Source organism: Rhodnius prolixus, unplaced genomic scaffold (assembly GCF_049639745.1).
Source record: "Rhodnius prolixus isolate KJV_2025 unplaced genomic scaffold, Rpr scaffold_8, whole genome shotgun sequence".
Classification (NCBI taxonomy): domain Eukaryota; kingdom Metazoa; phylum Arthropoda; class Insecta; order Hemiptera; family Reduviidae; genus Rhodnius; species Rhodnius prolixus.
The window spans coordinates 34947587-34965455 of record NW_027411593.1 but is presented as its reverse complement, the minus strand read 5'-3'; the positions used below and the strand labels follow the sequence as shown (position 1 = coordinate 34965455).

General features: G+C 34.1%; 1 protein-coding gene across 1 annotated transcript in view; it reads left to right on the top strand.

The window, feature by feature from the left end:
• The window catches only part of LOC141451308 (uncharacterized), a 40453-nt gene that overhangs the window by 15955 nt on the left and 6629 nt on the right, over nt 1–17869 (top strand). The gene's annotated exons all lie outside the window — the stretch shown is intronic.

The window sequence follows — 17869 nt, the reverse complement described above, 5'->3', positions numbered from 1 at the left end:
AACGTCATCTCGAAGGTGGGGAACTGCCCTTCTGGGAGAAGGGTCAGGAAGTTTCTTAGTCAGCTTAGGGCTTAAAGACATTAACGGGGGAATGACAACATCGGGTAAAGTCCTTTGACTTAGACTAGAAGAGGGGGGAGGAGGGTGAAGGGTGGTGTGATGAGCACCAGCGCACTCCAAACACCCAGCACTTCGAGGGCATTGAGCCACTGAGTGAGATTTGGAGAAACAGTTAACACATAAGTGGTTCTCAGTGATGAAACTCCATCTATTACTCACTGGCAGTCGCAGGTATTCGTTACAATTAGATATCAGATGCCACTCGTCACAAAAGTAACAGCGTAAGGAGTGGACTGGAGGGGAAGGAGCTCTCGATGTGGAGGGGGGTGTCCGTCGGGCAGGAATAGGAGAAGAGGATTTCTTGGGTGAAGGGGGCGGAGACTTAGCTGATTTGGGTGTGTGGGTCTTGGAGGGCTTCAAGGTGGAGACAGCCCTAGGCTTAAAGAATGTTCTAGGAAGGGAAGGGGTTTCAGATTGTTGGGAGGAGGGGCCTTCAGGGAGACGACTAGAGGGAGCTGTCACGTCTTGGGGCGAAGAGGTGGATTTCCTTAATGTTATTTTAGGGGCGAACTTGTCTTCTTGATTTTTCAAGAATTCCAGCACTTGTGCACTTTGGGGCAGTTCATCAAAGGATCTTAAATACTTCTTCCTAAACTCCTCTTGGAGGTTAGCAGACAAGGCCGACAGAATTACATGACACAAAAGGAAATCCAACGGCTGGGGAATATCGTGTTGATCTAGTAGCATTTGCCTCCTTGAAATCCAAGCGATACATTCATCAATGGTGGGGTTCCCTTCCGGGACCTGAAGGAAGGTTTCGAACAACGCACTGGCGGTACGCAACTTGCCTTCATAGCGAGCATCCAAGGTCTCCCAGGCAGAGCTGTAACCTTCCTCTGTAGGCGTGGAATTCTGAATAATAGACAGAGGGGGGCCTTTCAAGCAGGACTTAAGAGCTTGGAGACGCCTATGAGGAGGCAGGGACAATTTATTGATCTCAAACTGGAAGGTGCGCTTGAACTCCTGGTAAGCGAGAACATCCCCTTCGAATGGGGTGATCTTTGGAATCACCAATTCCTGTAATTGTCTCCTCGCGAGTTCGACCACCGACTCGTCCGAGACCAAGACTTGAGAAACTGGGCCAGGAGGGGCAGACGCGCAAAACGAAATAGACGAATCTAGAATAGGTGCAATCCTTGACAAATGGACTAGCTCAGCTTGGGCAAAGCTTTTTGTCAAGGCTCTGGCAAGCGGACCTCGTTCCTCCGGAACCAGTGCTCGGAGCCATTCCCACACTTCCCCGTCCACAGTCTGGGACAACGCCAAAAACCCGGAGGAAAGCCGCTGGCACGTAGTTACAATTTCGGGAACATCTGTGTCCAAGGTTTTTGCATTCTGTGTCCATCGATCAAGCCTGTCAATGAGGTATCGGCACTTGATAGCTTTAAGATCTGCATCACCCCCTGACAGCATGGACATTGAGGGAGTATCCTCCATTGACGGAGTGGTTGGGCTTGCAGGGGAGGGGGGAGGAGTGTCGTTGCCGGAAGTAAATGAATTACCCATAATTAACCACGGCTGGAGGGACTTACAATACGAAAATTATACACAAGTTACAATACAATAGACAAGAATAATAACAGTACAAAAAATAGACAAAATAACTAACATAGACTAAGTAACTTGGTAGCTAATAAGCAACGTGTGCTAACTTAACTACATTTACTAATGATACAATAAAGCAGCAAACAATGTTATATAAACTAAACACAACTGAACATAACAAAAAAGGAAAAACCCGACAGTTGTCAAATCAAAACTGTCAATATTCAAACTGAAATAAAACTAAGGTATAAACAAATTATTTTAAGAAAAGACGAGATTACTTACAAGGTAAAAAGAAAAAAGAAAAAACAATTGAATAGTGTTCTGAAGACTGTTTCCCGGGTTTCGGCACCATGAAAAATATTCAAAAGGAAGGGGGGTGGATAGAGAAGCAATTCAAATTAAGGCTGGAATAGTGGGGGACGCCACCAGTCTTCAAAACACTTTTTACATAGATACAATTCAATACTTTATTAATAATCCATAAACTCTGAGAACAATAAAATAGTCAGATGTACAAGGCAATATACACGTGAGGATAAACAATTTATATAATGACAAAAGGGAAAAATAATTACAATAATTAATAGTTCAATACAATATGTAACTGGGGAAATGACCTTGTACTTAACAACGTGCTTGACGCGCACTAAATACAATAAAATAATTACGCTAATTACATACGAATATATATATATATATGTTGTCCAACAGATTAACGATTTGTCCATAAAACTTGTGAACAAAAAACCAGGTTTTATATCATCAAACTTTTCACAATGTAAAAGCAAGAAAAAGGACGCTAACATGGCCGACATTACTTCACACACTGACGCTTGACCTCACGTCCTACCAGCGCCTCCCCTCTCTCCTCGTGCTCACCCAATTCCGCCAACTGACTCAGGGAAAAAACAAGTCTGGGGGGCCGCCACTCTTGGGGAACCAAACACATTTCACAAAAAAAAAAATTATATATATTCTTTTAAATAAGAAGGCGCGTTCAGACGTCTGGGTTCATTGACGCCCCGAGTCTCAAGTTAGTGTTCTTTTGTTATGGACAAGTGTGCCGCTAGACAGTGAGCTTTAAAAGGCTCCTGGAAAGTGAGCAGTATATCTGAGGACAGACAGCTAGCTGGATTTGAATCCGACAACTCTGCGTGATCAATCACACAACTAATTCTTACCCTTAAATGATTACTCTTTTGAGTAAAAAATATGTATATATTATTGCTTTAGTTTGGATGTGGTTTTATTTGTCATTAGTTCAGTGGGGTCATGCATTTCGTAAATGAAAGGTGGCCATTAACATACGAATGTATGTTAAAGATATAATAAAAAAAGTCCTTGTTTTTTCGCTTATAAATCTTTTATTCTTGATATTTTACTGAATGAAATGAATTATCTCCTAAACTATTTCGCCTGTTGATTTTATATTTTACTCTCTAATAGGAAATGATAGTGTCTATAATTGATTAAAATTTCACTATGATCTGATGAATGTATGAGATTCTCGTAGAGCGAAATATTGAGGGTTAAATTTTACTAAAATGAAATAGCACGTCAAATATTCTAGAGCTCTAACATCTTACCTTCTTCTCTACGATTATTACGATAAACCCTATACAATAAAAAAGCTAAAGGGCTTTCAATAAAATTTGGAAAGTTTGGAAGTAATATTAATCAGGTGACTCTATCCATCGTAACCCACACTTTTTTTTTACATATTTCTGGCTCATTTAGCAAGAGTTATGTGTGTAGAAAACTTAAACCCAACTCTCTGTAACCAAACTGATTAATCAACAACCTGTAATGGTGGATCTAGACTCAAAACCGGTCAAGAATATAAAAACAAAGAATCATGCCTGGCTAGGACAGGTAAAGACAGCGATATAATGCATCGCTGAGAACCCAGTCAGTTTTTTTAATCACATACACATTGGTAACCTGTGAATTGCAATGGAGAAAGAGAGCAGTATGTGTCAACATCACATTTCCTCAAACATTATTTGAGAAAACAAGAAGTTCATTATTTTCAAGTTAGGTCAGCAAGTTGTGCACCTTTTTCTAAATGATTAGTTGAGAGATTATTTAAACAAATATTTCTGCAGTTTTTCTTCTTCTTATTTATTGGGCCCGTTTGCCTTTGCAGTATTATTCTTTTGGTGTGGTGACAGTTAAAATATAGTCTATACAACAAATTATGTGTGTACAGTTTGGTAAATACAAAGAGAAACATTTAAGTAGGTTATTATAATGACTAAGTACAGTTATTGGCGGAGAGCTGGAAATAAATCCTGACATTGTAACATAGCAAGTGTTATTTACTGTAACATGGTATTTCTGTTCGCCGACAACTTTCACCTGTTCTATAGAAATATAAGAAAGGAAGTAATAATCATACGAGTTGACGTCATCTTCTCATCACTCTATTTTCTTTTCTTTTTTATAATCGTTATTCCATTACTTTGTTTTTTTCTATTTTCTAAATCGTGGACAAGATAATAGATATCATTACTATGTATAAGCACGCTTCTCTCATTAATATCCTAAATTCAGGATGACCTTAGTCCACTATTCTACTTTGGTTTCTTTCGATTCATCCATTTTCTTGAATGCTTTTACATATAAACTTCACACTAGAGATATTTTAACAAAAATATTCTCTAAATTTAATTTATTTTCATTTCCTGTTCCTCCATATTTACTTCCTACTTTTTCACAAACGGGTTTTTACGATTAGTGTCGTGGATGGAGGTAGAGTATAGCTAACTACTAACTGCATTAAATGAAATCTAAGACCTCAAGACCAGGGAATCGCGCCTCAAATCTTTCGGCTACCGTGACGCATCATTTCAATCCTCTTGCCTTGAATATTCCACTGTTTTCTTAATTTATTTTTACACAATAATTATAAAATGAAGTTAGGTGCGTGTGAAAGCATTTTCAAGAAATGATAGATTTGATTTCGCTTAAAATTCTTCGGCAGCTGCTACAAGTATCTTAACAAAGCTGAGAGTATCTGCTATAATCGATGCTTTCATTTAGGCATCATTTACCTCTGTTTCGCGTGATTCGTTTTCTGAGCCACATTACCGGAAGAAAGTTCAATGAACTGAAAGGAGAAACAATGCGATCGTTACCATTCCTTTTCCGATTGAAGTGTTCCATTTATAGTGTGAAATGAATCGTAAAAACCTTTAAGGAAAATACATTCACTCTGTCCTAATAGATTCTTAATTCCTATTAAGAATCTATTAGCCAACTGGCGAAATTGAAAGAAAAAGAAGAAAACTGATTATTTGCACAATATGTCTTTTCTTTCTGAAAGCTTTTTTAAAAATAAAGTTCACCAATTCTGATTTGCCTCAAAATGTATGAAAAGCTCGGAATTCACCGAAAGAAAGGTACTGTTATGTACCAATTGAATACCACAACTTAAAAGTGCACCAGTTATAGGTTCGTGAGAAGTCAACAGTCTAAAATAAATGAAGAAATCGCTGTCTGAACGGCCCAGCGGTTCAAGAAACTGTCAAGAAAGGCTAAATTACTAGTCTGTAGAGTATGATTGGTCCGAAAATTACATAATGCAAGAGAATCCTGAGTGCCAACAAGTGGAAATGAAAGTAAACAAGAAGTATGTATAAGAAAAGTTCTCTTACATGTGATAGATTAAGAAGAGCAAACGTCTGACAAAAGGATGCCAAAAGAAAGTCCTGTTTAGCAAGCTAGGAAGTGCTAGAAGCCAATCAGTACGTAGGCTATGAGGATGGCCTCCACAACATGTGTATTAAAAGAAGGCGCTTCGATGCTCAAGTTCGAATGAAAGGGCATTCTAAGAATATCAGATGCAGTAATGCACTGGGCTCTAGTTTAGCTCATCGACACGATATCATCTGATGGCAAAAGCAGTCATTTTTATTCTAGCACTCCAAGCACTCAACTTCTGGAACACCATTTTCTTTCAGAAAATCTATCATTACTAAATATACAAGTGTTAACAATTTGAATTATTACCCACATTTCATAGCGACAAGTGCTTAATATCAGTTCTATTAGCAAACAATTAGGTACTAGTGACATCATTTCAGGAAGCGTGGATTTTTATTACACCGTATGATGAGCAGCAAATCAATCAATCACAAGTGAAAGAGAAATTTCATGACCTAAATTTAAAGATTTCTATATTTAACCCCGTTTCTATTATTGTCTTTCAGAATATTAAGAATCTAGTTCAAATATTTTTCGGTTATTATCCAGAAAATCTCACTTAACGATGATTTATTAAAGGGTCTTTATTAAGGCTAATTAGAAATTAGAATGAGTTAGAGATTTATTTATTTTTAGAGCTGAGCTTAGAAATGAAATCATCACAAATATTTCTAGAAGTTGATTATTATGTATGCGAGGAGAGGTTTAGAGGTACTAATACCATAATGTAAAGGTGACCCGTATCTCAAAGCACTGTAACGAAAAATAAAAGAAAAGTAAAATAAATATGAGAAAAATAATATTTTCAGGATTTGAGAAGTAATTGTTTAAGATTATCTTTTTTTCTTCTTTAATTCCATTAGGAACGTATACCTGTTAATGTAAGACGATATGAAAATAGAATAGCTTGTCAAAGTATCTATCTTACTTCTCTGGGGGATCTAGAGACATCTTTAATTTTGTCTAGACAAGATATGTTCAGGTATTTATTGCTTACATCTTAGGTTATTGATAAGTGCCCATTAATTTGTTTGTAAACCTCAGATACTATATGGAAATATTTTTAAATAATGCATTCCATGGACATGGTGCATGGATGCAACATTGCTTGAATATCTCTCACAATTTTTATATCATTTCTTAGTCAACTTTTTTTTTGGCCGGTTTGAGGCCCACTTAATTAGGAAAAGTTTGTTTAACAAAATAGTCTGAATTTAGTCGTTCTTAACATTGATTTTATTGTTCAAAGCTGGAACGTTTTATTTATTTATTCTTCAGAAGTTGATTCATCTGTTTATGAAATTGTGTGACAGAAACACAGTGGATGTCAAATAATTCCTGACCGCAAACTGATGATGAAATCTACGATATTATCCAGCAAGCGGACCCAACCACGTTTTCAATGTACATTTTTATCTTCAAGTTCCTTTTCATCAACGTTACTCTGGTACTTCTTAATGACCTGCAGGTATACCAGCCCTCCTTGAATCCTCGGAAGGGTAATACTACTATTTAGAGACAATTACTGACCTTCAGTGGGTCGTGCGGAACGAAACTATTCTTTATAGCTTCTATAATCCTCCGAACGTCGTATGAGTAACAATTAAGGTAAAGGAAATGATGGATAGGGAGGATGCGATTCTATAAGTTGACTTGTTTTTTTACACCAAAAGAAAGAGAGTAAATCCTAAAAAGATGGTGTTTCGCTTGAAGGATCTAAAATCATGTATTTCTGGGTAAAATGCTCTTATAATCGTAAGAGTGTTGAAAGTTCACCGTCAAAACCGATTCTTTAAAAAAGAGATCAAAACCAAAAATAAATGAACGAAAGAAAAATATAAGGAAGTTGTTTATATTAGGAGAGATACATAATAAAGTTTAAAAAAGAGAATAGTGGGGTCAGTAGGTGAACCGGCTGACAGTGGCGCTGGTATGTTTAGGTCAAGGCAGTCCAAGGGCAATGCTCTCTCTACCTGCTTGGCAGCCGCATCGTCACTCTGCTAACCACCGTTATTACTTCAATGTTATATATTCCACGTTCTGGGTCTCTTACTAATATTAATCAAGACCTAATTTTTATTATTTTATAAGATTTTAATTTTCTACCCCAAAATAAATAAGCGATTTTAATAAGAAGAAGATTAAACTAGACAGGTTGAAAATGTTGACGGAAATGGCATTGAAAATAATAACTTACACTTTTCTTCATTTTCAAGGAGAAATATCAAAGTAGAATATGGAAGAGAAATGCTCATATATTTTATTATTATTACTCCGAGTAACATCATAACCAATTTTGGACTAGAAATTCTGGACTGGACAGGTCATGAAGTGCCCCAAATTCGAAAATTCTCACAAACGGGAAGTTGCAACAAGTTCATTCTTGATAATCCGACTCAATGTTATGATCGACTGAATTTCTTCAACCAGCAGTTCAACATTACTAAAATGATTTTTAAATTTTTCTTTTTTCATTAATCCATAAATTCCAGTTAGTATTTCGATTTTCGTAGACACTTTGAGCCATGTTTTTAAATGCAAATCCAGGAAAACTAAAGTCTTCTATGGTGTACCTCGCATTTCTGTTATTTCAGAATGTATTTACTTGAAATTATAACAATTTAAAAATCTGTTAAACCAATTTCTTTGCAGAAATGGCTTTATAGAAAGACTGCATCCAGTCTTAAAAAATTAAACTTTAATGGAAATAAAAATTATTCAAATTACTAGAGAAATTTTTGACCTTATAACTCATGTACTGACAATGATTCATTGCCGCATCTTACAATTACACAAGCGGATATTTGCTGTCATAGCCGAAGAGGAAGTAATTGTGAAACGAAAGTTATTTGAACCAATTGGTCGTTTTCCAGACCTTGTATTATCAATATTTCCATTTTCAGAGTACAATATTTCATTAAAATAAAATTATAGCTAACACAAGAGAAACAAATATTAATTGGTGCAATAATAACTTCTAACAAAAAAGAAATATTTTACTTTTTAGTAAAGCTTTATGAGACCTTGGCAAAAAATTATTTTCAGTTTCTCTTGAATGTAAATAGTATTATATAAATATCTAAAATTGAATCAATTTTGTTAATATTTGCTTAAGACTAAATCATTTTGCACGGTGAACTTTAAAGAGCGCAAAGCCTTTTTCTTTTTCAGGACCATAGAGTGGATTTCCCAATTCAAATATCTTTAGGCTTTTTTACAGATGTCTTAAATTTAATAAAAAAAAAATACCGCTAGGGCAGAGGCGATTAAGTATTATGAGCCCCATTCCGCTCGACGTTGGGAATCATTAGCGATATATTGCAATATCCAAAATTTGAAATATTCCTTTTACAAAGGGAAATAAAAAGTAATAATATATACATTTCTACATTTTTGTAGAATTTTACAATCCTCTGGAAATTATCCAACAATTTTAATTGGATTAAATAATTGGTTATAAAAATAATCAATATTTACGAGAAGGATTAAAAGAAAATTGAACAAATTGGTTCAAGTGAGAGTTTAAATTTGTTTTTTGTTGTTTCCTAATTTGTATCAACTTGGAGACTTTCACATTCAAAATTAAGTATCATTTCCGCTAGCCTGACCTAAACCAATGCACAACATACACGATTCAGAGTTTCCCAGTTTAAAAATAAAAATAAAACAAAATTTAAACGGGTCAGTAGTTCGCCATGTGTACAACGGACATCCTTTGCCAACTTTGTTAGGACAACGGCTAGGAAATTATCTCTGTTTAAAATTTATTCTACTTTAAAAATTTGGTATTTTTAAGTAAAAGGTGAAGGTCTAAAATAAGAAATAGTAATTGTGCCAGAGGAAGCCCAATGCTGGATCTTATTTTAAAAATTTAAACATTTTTGCTGTGTCCTATCTTTCCAGTATTTAGAAGAAAAAAAAACTGATCAAAAAACATTCTGTTAGGGTGTTTATACCAGTGTATGTAAACATAGAATATTTTTCTTAGTTCTGTATTTTTTAAATTTAAAGCTACTTCTCTAAAAATGAATAAAGTTATAAAATCAGAAATCTCATCTAGGTTAGTAATTTTTGAGGTCACTATCATTACTGACGCAATAATAACTGTTACTGTTTCTTACTTGTTCAGAAAAAAGAAGGGCAATTGTTTAAACATATTTTTTCGTCCTATCAAGATTTAAAGAGTCTATTTTGTGGAACTTCTTATTCTCCAATCATCAGTTTTTCACGTCCCTCCTTGTAAGATTGATTTTATCAGCAGTAGTTTACTTGAGTAAATTTCATCCCTGACTTAGATTTCTAACTAAAGTGATCTAATGAGATGATTTCAATTTAATTGCCACTAATAAAACTTCTGTAATCATTGCTGCTACACTCTTTTTCCTGCTTATTTCATCGCCATTCCAGGATTTCAGAGCTCATCTCATATCAAGTATGTTCTTTCAAATATGAGCTCTAGAGGAGATTAAGTACCTCTATTTCATGGCGTATTTTTAAGAAACGGAAATTCTACTTCAAGAAGCTAACTTCTCGTCTTACGTTGCAATAATACGAGGGTCGTTTGAAAAGTCCGTGCAAAGTCAGAGAGATAGCACCACTGGCGCGTTTCGAGGTTATGTTTAGTTAGTAGCATCTCTTGGAAGAACACACACCAAGTTTCAGCCTGATCGGTCTATTTCTTTGTGTTTGGCATTCGTTTGAATCGAGGAAGTCGAGTGATTTTCAAAAAATGGACGAAAAGGAATTTCGTGTGTTGATTAAACACTACTTTATGAAAGGCAAAACGCCTCAGGAGACTAAAGAGAAGCTTGATAAACATTATGGTGACTCTGCACCTTTGATTAGAACAGTTTATAAGTGGTTTCAAAATTTTCGGAGTGGCCATATGGGCACAAGTGACGCTGAACGTTCTGGACGCCCTGTTGAGGTTACTACTCCAGAAATCATTGATAAAATCCATGATATGGTGATGGATGACAGAAGAGTGAAGGTGCGTGAGATTGCTAGTGCTGTGGGCATCTTGAATGAACGGGTACATAATATTTTGCATCAACATTTGGACATGACAAAGCTATCCGCAAGATGGGTGCCGCGATTGCTCACGCTTGACCAAAAACGAAATCGTGTGAACTGTTGCAAGGACGGCTTGCAGCTGTTCCAGAAGAATCCGCAGGACTTTAAGCGTCGTTACGTAACTGTGGATGAAACATGGATACATCACTACACTCCTGAGACCAAAGAACAATCTAAACAATGGGTTACCAAGGGGGAATCTGCGCCAAAAAAGGCGAAGACCGTTCCTTCGGCCGGAAAGATTATGGCGACTGTCTTTTGGGATTCGCAAGGAATAATCCTCATCGACTATCTGGAAAAGGGTAAAACTATTACAGGTGCATATTATTCATCGTTATTGGACCGTTTGAAAACCGAGCTGCAAGAAAAACGCCCACGATTGGCCCACAAAAAAGTCCTTTTCCATCACGACAACGCACCAGCTCACACCTCAGCAGTTGTGGTCGCAAAATTAATGGAAATAGGGTTCCAACTCGTTTCACATCCCCCCTATTCTCCAGACTTGGCTCCCTCGGACTACTATTTGTTCCCCAATATAAAGAAATGGCTGGCGGGAAAAAGATTTTATTCAAACGAGGAGGTGATTGCAGAAACGAATGGCTATTTTTCAGACTTGGACAAATCCTATTATTCGGAAGGGATCAACAAACTAGAGCAGCGTTGGACGAAGTGTATAAGCTAAAAGGAGACTATGTTGAAAAATAAAAAAGGTTTACCCCAAAAAATTAAGTAGTTTTTATTTTTGCACGGACTTTTCAAACGACCCTCGTTTATAATCAAAATTTCTGTTTATTTTCTTTGCAAATTTAGTTTCATTTCTTGTAATCCCTTTATAATTATTATTATATAATAAGATATATTGTTTACTCTAAGTTCAGTGAAGATGTTTTTCACATCCTTTTATTGTTCCTATTTTTACTTTTCCCCATGAAAAACCATTGGCTAATTGTGGAACATCCACTGTATTTTGCTGAATAAATTAATTGATAAAGAATTATGAGGCGTAATTTGATTTCTTCGGTTTAGTACGTTATATTCCTTTAATTTAAAGTAACAAATTAAAGAAAACTACTTAGCGATAATTTAAAGTAATCGACTGAGCTAAGGAGTTGAGGCATCTTAAATTCAAATAATGTATTTACGGTTAAAGTTTATTGTTGCAGATTGCAGTCTATCTTAAATTTCAGTGAATATTTCTTGTTAGTTTTTATTTAAATCAGTGTATTCCATCAATAACCAGTTCTTTGTAAAATTATCATAATTTTCAAATTTACTTCAACCTGACATTCAAAAATTATAATTTTGCTACTTACAAACTATACTTCTACTTTTTGAAGCGCAAAAAAAAAATGCTGATCACTTAAATAGGTTGTAATGAGAAAGGTTAAATGTTTGTTTAATGCTGTGCTCTATGTTTATTCTTGTTACTAGAATGCAAAAACAATAAATAAACTATTTACCTAATAAATTACAGTTCTATTAGCAATTGGAATCCTTCACCGAATTATTTAGCAGAATCAATAATCATTACAAATTTATCAATTAAGGCCAACAATTCACATTAGTGTTATTCAAAGTCCAGGCGATATGGAAAACATCCCAGGAAACAAGAGAAATTGAGGACATTATAAGGAAAATATCCTTTCAGAAAGATAAAGGAGAAGGACTGAAATAGATATAAATGAATTTATTTTAATTTTAGCTAGTAACTCTCATCTAACAGAATTCAGGATTGTTTCAATATTTGCAAGTATTAAGAAATTAGTAGTTGTATTAGATTGCAGTTTAATAACGGCTTCGCTTATTCGTAAATTGCAGCACGTATTATATTGAATGTATAATGTTTCCTTCATGTTTTCTTCTTTGGGTCGATTAGTAAAAATTAACTAGAGGCCAATGGCATTCTCTGACCGTTGAACTTGGCTTTATTTTAGATTGTACATCACCAAACGTAACTTTAGATTTTAGGTACGTTTTAGCTAGCTCCAAAATAAGTGTGGTTGTCTATTATTGCCACCGCGTACAATAATTACATCTTTTAGGCAATGTTGTTCCTAGAGATGAACCGAGTGATTTCTATATCTATAGTTTATCTGATGAAAATATGGATAGGACCGAAGTCTTGCATAGTCTAGTGAAGTCTACATATTTTAAAAAGTGGATTAGTGTCTTATGTAGAGAACTTCTGGAAGCCAATGAGGAAATTTCTATTAAGACGTCAAACTTGATTCTAATTTAACTTCTTGGTACCGCTTTAATTTCTGAGCAGAATGTACGAGGTTTCTGCAGCAATTTGTAATGATATTAACTCAGTTCCCAAGAACATGCACACAAAACGAACACAGTAACTATTCATAACCGTTTGTAACATAACTATTCGTAACCATTCATCGTATGTTTTTTTATATAAATGATATATTTAACCCAATACCAGTTTTTGAAAATAAGTAAAATGGATTTGCCCTAGATTTTATGCTGTTTAGAAATGGCCAAGTGTTACATACGTTTACCAAAGTACCGTTCATTTAAGAGTAAACAGAATAACTGATTTAACTGTAAAAATATAACAGTCCAAAATAATAATAACACATTAATATTTTTATAGCATTAATTATAAAGAAATGCGTAACTATCCTAGAAAATTGTTAAGAAAAAGAATTTAGTTAAACTTTGTGGATTTTTTATTTACGGCTTTTCACTAGTTTATTTTTAAATATTAAAGAAACTGAATGTCATTGGGTTAAAGGAAATATTAAAAACAAATAATAATCTTTCAAGTGTTGTCCTTCTGTTACAGTTATTCGCTTCAATTTTGCTTCCACCATAAGAACTTAACTTCATTCTCTTATGGCACTTTCAAAATAGGATATTTTTTGGTAAACAAAAAAAAAATCTTGATTACCTTGTAATTAATTACATCCATGAAATAACACCGTCATTGATACTTCATTTAATATACTTACATAATAACTTAAGACATCAATATTTCGAATCATTACTATGAAATGTTGGTATAATGGAACAAATCAGGAGTTTGTGTGAAACATACCGACAAATATTACACTTCGTTTTATCTAAAGGTCAAATTTGTTTGTCAAGCATCTAATTACATTCAATATTAAACTGAATTTCAATATTACACTGTTGAGAGTAACCTATATAATAAATGAAAAGGTGTTTCAAAAGGTAGCATGACGCACTAACTTCCTCGCAAACCCATTAATTTTTTTTAATAAAAAAAAAAATTAAAAAGCAACCAGCTAGATGTATAGATCTAAATATGAATGTTTGAGTAAGAAGTTTAAATAATTCTAAAGGCGATTTCTCTACAAAGAACACCATGGAACAAAACATCTGTCGCAAGTATTAAAAAGTGAGGAATATCGCGTACCGTGCAATCGACTATGAATGAGGATGTTCCTATTTTGAGAAGAGCTAGCTGCCTTTAGATTAGCCAGCCTCTACATCAGAAGTATGCAACTTTTTGGGTTTTCTGAACCACATTAGTACTGGGCTGCACTTAATTGAGGAGGAGAAAAAGAAATGTAAATGTTCGTGTCATGATGTTGTTCAAATCACAAAAAAAAGTGCTTTAAATCCTAAGTTAGATGTTTCTGATTTCTTAAGAAGGAAATTATGAATTTGAAAGAAATCAGTCAAACAGAAAAGCGAGTTTATTGACAATTGTTTCAAATCCTTTATGAGAAAAACTTGACTTGTAACAAGAGAAAGAGAAAAACCATACGAGAAAATAAAAAAAGAATCGTAAAGATTAAAAAAAAAAAAAATACAAACAGATGAAGTAATCGCTTATAACCGCAACACAGCGTGAACAGAATGGTTAGTTGGCAGCAACATAAAAAGAAGCATTTCCTAACAAAATATGTTGAAGTTTTGATAAAAATATAACACGTGATTTTACCAACATCAGTTTCACCTTTTTTTTCACTTACTGTTACAAGTATGGCAGTATCTATCTTGAGGTTTCAACCAGTCAGATAGAGTGGGTCTGTTTTGTTTGCTGCTACTTACCAAATGCGAGTGATGTGATTAGTAGATATTAGAAGAATGATTGTTATTATTCTACTTCTTTGGCCATCGACTTCCAGGCCATTAGCGTCTTCTTGAACACTAAAATCTCTAATGCTGGGCTTGGCATCTGCTCTTCCCTCGCTACATCCTTTACAACTTCCACTGAGAAGTAGTAATGAGTTGAGGGATATTGGAACATATCGCCCCTCTTCAGTTCTTTACCATTTAATCCAATCAATGGAAGAAAAAGCGATGCTGACATGCTAGCACCATTTCTCGCAAGCTTCGATTGAACTTTTGATAACATCTTCATCGCCAATTCAAATTTACCTCGTTTCTATGTTTCCTATTTCTAATTTGTGACTGCATTTAAATTATTATCATTATTTTTTAATAGTTTTTGGTAGCAATTTTTTGTTTTTAATAAAAAATAACCTTCAGCTCCATAGCTTTGTAGAAATAAAAAAATGTTATTAAGGTTTTTTATTCCTGTTCTTTGTATTTTTTTTTTCTCTCAATACAGAAATTATGTTGACTGTGACGTATAACACATAAATCTCAAGGGCTCAACAATCAAAGTTTTGGAAGTTTGGTGGTCACTAAACTGAAGTAATTGCCAATGTCACCGGTACAAGAAGTTATCTTGCTTATCAAGGTCTCTGGCGTCCAGAGTACTTATTGCGGTAGTTTGGTTTATGAATGAACAATTGGATTTTAATAAAACTTTTTAAAGTATTAGATTGTTTAAAAAATTTTTAGGTTTTTTACAGGTTACCCACTCTTTTAGGATTTCCTCTTTCAGGATTCCCACTCTTCGAGTTTTACCTTTATTTCAGAGTATACGGGAGTTTAGTTTTGTATGATAAAAAAAAATGGAAATTACGAACATTATTTAAACTAAAAACATTAACTTTTACCATAAATCTTTTTTCACCGACGAATTCATGCTTATTATGAATGAATGTGCTTTACATGTTGAACTATTCTTTTAATGTTTGAACTCTGTTGGACGTAAATCTTAAACGCATCTTTTTGTATTTGACAAACGTTTCGGAAAAAGATGTGCGTTTCTTCAATGGTTCTAATATGTTTTGGAGATGTGTTACTGATTGGAGTACGATATGGTTGTCTGCATTGGTGATCTGTTGCCGTCGACGCCTTGATTGGTGTTTATTAGACAAAGGTTCAGGGTAGGCTTATAATAGAATATAATTTCGTTAACAGCTTTGTAGGTGTTATGAAATAGAAATATTAATAATTAATATACCTGTTAGCCTATTTACAAAATAAACGATACTCGTAGAACTGAAAATTAATTTAAAAAATAGTGTGACACTAAAAACCAAAGCGGATGGATGAACATCCATCTGATTGTACAGCAAGTAAAAAGAACAGCATTGACTGTCTGCATTACATGCATACTGTGCATGGTTAGCATAAATATATTCTGAAAATGATCGTCAGATGTAAAATTTGCTCATTTTAATACATAAGATTATTACTTCTAAATTATCGTCATTACTTTCTTAGATTAGATATTTATTATCTAATATCACCAGTATAACTACCACTTCTCAATCCTTCTCTACTGTTTAGGGCAGTCAACAGTCTAGAGGTCTTGGAGATTCTTTTCTATTCAACCTCAGTTTTGAGAAGTTCCGTTCTTGTCTTCTTCTTATTCATTCCACTTTCCTGTAAACCCTCTCTCTGATTTCTTCATCCTTGAAAGGTATTCTTTAAACCATGATTTGAACCTGCTTAATGCAGAATCAATATTCTAATAAATCCTTTAATACTTCGTTTCTGCAGACTTAATCTAATTATTCTTTTAATTTGAAGAAGTGTTGGTAATTGCATGAATATTTTTTATATGAAGTACCACCTACAAATATGCAAAAACAGTTCTGGTTTTAAATTATTCAAATATCTTTAAGAAATTCAAATATCTTCAAGAAATTCAAATTACCAATTGTGTAAGTTCTCATGTATCCATAATACATTAAAGGAAGCATTGTTTTGATATGCATTATTTTCTGTGATGTTTTGCTATGAGCTAACATTAGTCTAATCAGTTTCACAATCTTTCCGGATGTTTAGATAGATGATGTTTGGGAATATGAAAAAAAAAATGTTACATTTTTATGTTAGAGTTTCGAGTGATTGAATCAACTTTATTCCCACATTATTGTTATTTCTTAATTGATGTTTTTTACTTCCAATTCATTATAAACTAAAAGTTTTGGTTATTTAATCATGTTATCTTGCCTAGAATTTGTCTATGTTTGACTTGGTTTACGTAAAAGGCACTCAAGATTTTCTTTCTAAAGATTTTTCTAAAACTAAACGTAAATGTAACACGTAAATACTATATATAGCGGGTGGTGATTTAAATTGTTAGCATCTAGCTAAGATTCATAATTGAGAATTCTTCTCTCCTTTGAATATGTACAGCAATCAAATAAACCAAACAATCTAAGAAGTTCGTACATAAACAAACAATTTTCAAACAAAAACTCGTAAGATTATATCTGTTCATCTAAAATGTAAATTTAGAGAAAAACTACAGGTTCTGAAAACTTTTTAAACAAAATCATATTAAATAATTATCCTGTTAACTTCATTTCTAACAGATTTAACCTTAAACATGGTACGTTCTACACTTGCTTAAAAGTATCTCAAAAAGATAAAAAGAAGTGCTTTGCTGCTGCGACTTAGCGTTTTAGAGGAGTAGAGTAACATTTGTCATTCTTCAGTTAATTGTGCTGAATGATGAACTACGGCTAAGTGATCTTCGAAGAAAACAAATGAATATGGCATTTCTTTAAACAATTTAATTAAAATTTACTTCTTTATAGACTAATTTTACTAAAATTTTAAAGAAAATTTTGTCCTCTGGGTAGCGTAAAAAGAAAGACATGCGAGGGTTATACAAATTTTCTTTTGTGTATAAGTGAATGTGTTGAGGTAGTGAAATGGAACGCGTAGTGAAGTTAGAATGAGAATGCAGTAGAAGGTGTGTGGCACCGTTAGACAGGTTACAAGGAAAAAAGGGGTTCACTTTGGTAGAGTTGGAGATGGTGATATTCTGAGAGAGAGCGAGAAGCCTCTACTACCTCTATCTGGGTTAGACCTCAAACAGTTAGTTCCCAAATATTCTCCTGACTACTCCTACTATCAGGTGTTTCTTCCAACTAAAATACGAGAAATCAAAAATCATTGAAGGAGGAGTCCTCATCATCTTACATTAAACAGCCTGGCTCCTGTATTAATGCAATCAAACACGACTTTTTATCCATTTAAATAATGAACATAAATACTAATTTTTTTTTTATTAAAAAACTATGATTAATACATTGAATGGCATGCTGAGTATTTGTGTCTGGATTAATTC